Source organism: Elephantulus edwardii, unplaced genomic scaffold (genome assembly GCF_000299155.1).
Source record: "Elephantulus edwardii isolate Elephantulus edwardi_28Jun2011 unplaced genomic scaffold, EleEdw1.0 scaffold00004, whole genome shotgun sequence".
Taxonomy (NCBI): domain Eukaryota; kingdom Metazoa; phylum Chordata; class Mammalia; order Macroscelidea; family Macroscelididae; genus Elephantulus; species Elephantulus edwardii.
The window spans coordinates 5,583,604-5,589,603 of record NW_006399754.1 but is presented as its reverse complement, the minus strand read 5'-3'; the positions used below and the strand labels follow the sequence as shown (position 1 = coordinate 5,589,603).

The 6,000-nt window shown below is 43.3% G+C and overlaps 1 pseudogene; it reads left to right on the top strand.

Annotated features, from left to right (window-relative positions):
- The first annotated feature begins 222 nt into the window (after positions 1–222).
- On the top strand, positions 223–809 carry LOC102874079 (annotated as a pseudogene).
- The last annotated feature ends 5,191 nt before the right edge of the window (positions 810–6,000 follow it).

Below are 6,000 nucleotides of genomic sequence, written 5' to 3'. Positions count from 1 at the left end.
ATACATAGATCTATGCTACACAGATGATACAACCTTCCTTCCAGAAACTGATAATGACTTGAAGCACTTTTGATGAAGCTTAAAGACCCTTGCCTTCCATATGAATTACATCTCAACATTAATTGTAAAAAATGAAGTTCTCGGTCCGGACTCGCGCGCGCTCCTTGTCGGAGCCCACCGTCTGCCCGGTCTGGTTGCAGACGCCAGGGCTGGGCTTCCCTCATGTATGGCCCGAGCCTAAAGCGGGCTGTGCTGCTTCTCCTTGGCTTACAGCTCACAGCTCTTTGGCCTATAGCAGCCATGGAAATTTACACCTCCCGAAAGCTGGAGGCTGTTAACGGGACTGATGTCCGGTTAAAATGCACTTTCTCCAGTTTTGTCCCTGTGGGTGATGCGCTGACAGTGACCTGGAACTTCCATCCTCAAGATGGGGGTCAGAGCAATTTGTATTCTACTACCATGGGGAGCCCTACCCACCCAAGAATGGGCGGTTCAAGGATCGGGTTTTCTGGGATGGGAACTCCGACAGATATGATGCCTCCATACAACTCTGGAAACTGCAGTTTGATGACAATGGGACATACACCTGTCAGGTGAAGAACCCACCTGATGTGGATGGGCTGATAGGGGAGATCCGGCTCAGCGTTGTGCAGACTGTCCGCTTCTCTGAGATGTTCTTCCTGGCTCTGGTGATTGGATCAGCCTGTGCACTGATGATCATAATTGTAATCGTGGTGGTCCTTTTCCAGCATTTCCGGAAAAAGCGATGGGCTGACAGAGCCCATAAAGTGGTGGAGATAAAATCCTAACAGATGCTGCCCTGGATGTGCTCACCATGCTGTGCCAAGAAATCTGGAGAACAACTACTTGGCCAACTAACTCGAAGAGATCTATATTTGTTCCCATCCCAAAGAAAGGTGACCCAACAGAGTGTGGAAACTATAGAAAAATATCATTGATTTCACATGCAAGCAAGGTTCTACTGAAGATTATCCAAAAACAACTGGAACAGCACATCAGCAGAGAACTGCCAGAAGTCCAGGCTGGGTTTAGAAGGGGTCATGGTACTAGGGATATTGTGGCTGATGTTAGATGGATCTTGGCTGAAAGCAGGGAATACCAGAGGAATGTCTGTGTTTCATTGACTATGCAAAGGCATTTGACTGTGTGGATCATAACAAACTATGGCTGACTCTGAGAAGAATGGGAATCCGAGAACACTTGATTGTTCTAATGCGAAACTTATACTTGGACCAGGAGGCAGTCATCAGAACAGAGCAAGGGAACACTGCATGGTTCAAAATTTGGAAGGGCGTATGCCAGGGATGCATCTTATCTCCATACCTTTCAACCTGTATGCAGAGCAGATTATCTGGGAGGCTGGGCTCTATGAGGAGAAATGTGGGGCCAAGATTGGTGGACGATCTATCAACAATCTGCGTTATGCAGATGACACAACCCTGCTTGCTGAAACTGAAGAGGACCTGAAGCACCTGCTGCAGAGGGTCAAGGACTGCAGCCTCCAATATGGATTGAGGCTCAATGTCAAGAAGACAAAGATTCTCACCACTGGGCCAATTGATAGCATCAGGATGGGTGGCGAAGAGATTGAGATTGTTCACAGCTTTAGTTTGCTTGGCTCCACAATTAACACTCTTGGCACCAGTAGCCAGGAAATTAAAATGTGCATTTCCATGGGAAAGAATGGGTTAGAAAATGTATATGAAAAAAAAAAAAGAAAATGTGTATGAAAGATTTCTTAATTTACAAAAGATTTCATTGTAAGAAAAAAAAAATGAAGTTCTCACAATAGGACCAAGAGCAGCATCCTGGTAAATGCTGGAAGATTGAAGTTGTCAGGAGTTTCCTTTTACCTGGCTACGCAATCAACACTCATGAAGTTACTGAATCCAGAAGAGAGTGTCATGGGAGGGGCTGTTGGTGTCAGAACTGGTAAAAAATGTTGGAGGAAGTATTTCTGGGAATCAGTTTTGAGCTAATCCTGTTCTCTTCCTCCTTGAAGTTAGACCGGTTTTTTGCTCCTCCTCCTCCTATGTGCAACCCCCTTGAGGATTAGAAGGCAGCCCAAAGGCATGCCACTTGCTCTGCAGAAGAACAATGGGCAATATCTCCCCATGCAATTTACAGTCTCTGAAAACTCACTGGAGAGTCAGCTATGAGTCAATGCCAGCCCGTAACAACCACTAGACACTGGGATAAGCTTTCACCTCCATCTTTTGAGCTAACATCCTCCAAAAATTAGGACCTCTTCATCTGTGAAGACCTCTACAACTTACAATCCTCCAGCCTCCCACACGAACACATCCTGCTTATAATGGTTGATGGTTTCGTCTGAAGTAGAATTATCTAGTTCAATCCAAAAATTCCAAAGGTCTTTTAAATAGCTAGTCATCATTTGCTTAATAAATACTTATTGAGCTCCTATTCTGTGGCAAGCACTGGAGCTAGAATCTCGGGGCACAATGATGAAGGGGAAATTCTTTCTAATGAAGCTGACCATTAATGCACCAGAAAACCCCAACGTTGCAACTCTTTCTCTGCTCAGAGGCACAGGCGTGCTGACTCTTGGCAAGTGCCAGGCTATCGCCTACATGCTCTAGGGCATCATGGAGAAAATCATTTACATGTCGAATACGCTGAGGCAAAACGCGATTTAACAGAAAAACCTTCTTTTCAGAGTGTTCCTCTCACCTCTTCACTGTCTCCATGGCTGTTGGAGGCTGAGCCTTTTGCCGTTGGGAAATTCACTGTGAAATCTGGAATGAGCGGGCATGTACTTCTGTCCTCAAAGTTGGCACACAAGCCTATGAACTTGGAAAGAGAACAAAGCATTCCAGTGCGATCAGCAAAGAAAACGGAGATTTGAAAGCTTGCTTTCCTCTTCTCTGCATCAGCACATATGTCAGAAAACCCTTTTCCTGAAGGGTAGAGTTATTATTAAAGGAGGTGTATTTTAATTTTAAAAAGGTATAGATCAAACAGCAATGCAGCAAATGAGACACCTTTAAAAATACAGTATTTATATTTGAGATTTGAAACCTACTCAAACTCTCTCCAAGGACCTCTGGAATCTGGCCAGCAGACTGACATGCTGATAAACTCCAAAGAAAAGAAGGAAACAGTCTGTGGGTGTGGTGGTGAGAGGGTCACTGGAAAAGAAGAAAAATACAACTACTCCGCCCATACAGAGAAGCAGCTGGGCTCAAGAGCTGGAAGAAGGCACGCAGGCAGGCAGAGATTCCAGTCTGCAGGCACAGGGTACCTGATGACAGGCTTCCGATGAAGGTACCCATCTCTTCGCTTCTTTTGTTCAGCTCTTCCAAGCTGCAAGACCTGCTTATTGGCAACTTTCTCCTAAGCTCTTTATTGCTTTTATTAAAGAAGACTGTCATGTCAGGAGTCCAGAATGAAGGTTGCATCGCAGTGAACTTAAGGGGAGGAACTGCATAGCAATGGAAGAGTTTTTCCTTTTACTTTTCAAGGAGAAAAGTAAATTGTGGGGGAGGGGGTAGGCAGGGAGAAAAGTGAAACAATGAAATGATTGGAAACCCTTAGTCTCTTTCATTAAAATCAATTAAAAAAAAAAGACTGTGATGGTAGCACAAACAACATGGTATCGAATAAAAATGGATTATTAAAAATGGGTAGCAGGTCTTATCCAAGCTCAGAGAAGTTAACTACCTTCTCTTAAGGAATAAAGGATGTCATCTCTCTGTTACACCCAGGCGCACCCCCACAAACACACACACCCACACCACATAAAGTTTTGGAATCCTAACCTCAAACTCTGGATCTAATCCTTTTTGGAAAAAGAGTTTTCTTTGTTAGGCTAATTAGAACATTCCAAAGTAGGGTGGATTCAAATCACTTGAGTTCTAAAAAGAGCAGATTAGACACGGATACGTGGATACAGGTAAGGGAAAGACAGACAGATACCATGTGAATATAATATTCAAACCAAGGAGTCAAAGGATGCCCACAAGTACCTACAAAGAAGGACTCGATGTGGCCAGAACCCTGATTTGTGCTTTTAGCTTCCAGAACTGTTAGAAAATCCATCTCTGTTTTATAAAGTCACCCACGTGTGGGTTTTGTGTTACAGCAGCACTGGAAAGCTAGGATACTGTGTCTGCGTCTCAAATTCCTCATTTGTAAAATGCAAGAGGAGGGCTGAAAAAGAAGAGTTGTTGTTGTTATGTGCCGTTGAGTCGCCTGCGACTCATCGCGACCCTATGAAAAGAAAATAGAGCTATTCTAAAAAATATTTTCAACTTCCTTCTTTAAAGCCATGATTAGGTCTCTACCTACTTTGCAAACACCTGAGATGAATGCCTGTCTTTTCTGAATAAAAAGTTAAGAGTTGTCTTGAAACACACACTCATCTGAAAATGCCATCACCCGGGGGGGGGTGTCTGCACGGGCAGCCTGACTCAGAAGCCCGCAGTCGGCATCATATGCCCAGCGTTCTCCCAGCCCACACCCAATGCCCATTTTCCACACAATGCTTTCCCAGAAGATGAAGCCTTTCTTCCCAGAAGGTGTTGAGAACAATGAGGACTGTATGAACAGATCGTCAATTGACCGGAATAAACAGGGAGCTCTGGTGGCATAGTTCATAGTGAGTGTGTGGCTCCAGCAGTTCAAATAAATGCAAAATAATGTCATTTTGTGTTCTTTGTTGTATAAAAACTGTTAACTAAGATCTCATCAACTCAGGTCTGAGGGTTCCTCCTGAATATCTTCTCAGTAGCATAACGCCTAATGGTTTTCTCTCAACTGTAGAATAAGGGACCTGTTCCTATTTACCGTCTAGAAGTCTAATTCTTTTCTAATTAAACATATGCAAATTCATGAACAGGTGTTTGTACACCACCACTCATTATTCTCAGTAACCAAAGGTAGAATTAGCCTAAGTGTCCAGCAAAAGAAGGGAAAACCCATAATGTGGCCTAGACCCACAACGGAATATTATCCAGCCCAAAATAAAAACAATGTTCTAATGTGTGCTGTAGCGTGGAAAAATCCTGGAAATTATTATGCTATGTGAAGTAAGTTAGTTACAAAAGAATAACTGTAAAAAAAAATAAAATAAAAATAAAGAATAACTGTGATTTGATCTCATTTATATAAAATATGTAGAACAAGCAAATATCGGTTTATGAACACGTTGCCGCAAATGATGGTAAGACATGGGGGGGGGGGAATGTTTCTAAGCACGATTGTCAATTTAAAAGTGTGCGGCAACATGTTAAGGGTGGCAAGCTCTGGTGGCCTAGTGGCAAGAAGCTGCACTGCAGTCCCAGAGGTGCGCGGTTTGAGTCCACCAGATTCTCTGCTGGAGAAGGAGGGACAATCTCCTCTTGTACCAATCAAATCTGATTTGACGGCACACACACACACACACACACACACACACACTCTCTCTCTCTCTCTCTCTCTCTCTCTCCCTCTAATTTTAAAAAACACCCAAAACACCCCAAACCAGTTTATTAAAGGTTAGAAAGGGTGGGCAGAAGAGGGAAGAAAAGGGGGACCAACGAGCTTATCTTAAAAGTGACAGAAAAACCTGGAAATGAGTGAAGGCTGAACAACATGATAAATACAATGTCATGATTTTACAAATATAAATGGTTTGTTACCTATGAAACATACACACACAGATTCAGAGCCGTGTAACCAAGTTAACTCTGCTCCACCTCCAACATAGAGCTGTATCCTATTTTTGCTTCCATTTGGAAACTGTCGATATTCAGAGAACTTTACAGTCTCAAATTGCAGCTTACCCTCTGTCTCTCATGTCCACAGGAGACCAAGTTATTTCACTTGTTGAAACTTTATTATCATTGTTATTAGTAATGAACCAGTAGAAACTGGCTAACAAAGGGAAAGGGTCAGGATAAAGAACGTCCGCCTTCCTTCCACACACACCCTCCTTTGTGAGTGACTTCCTTCCCACATTCAGCTCTATTGTACAGACGG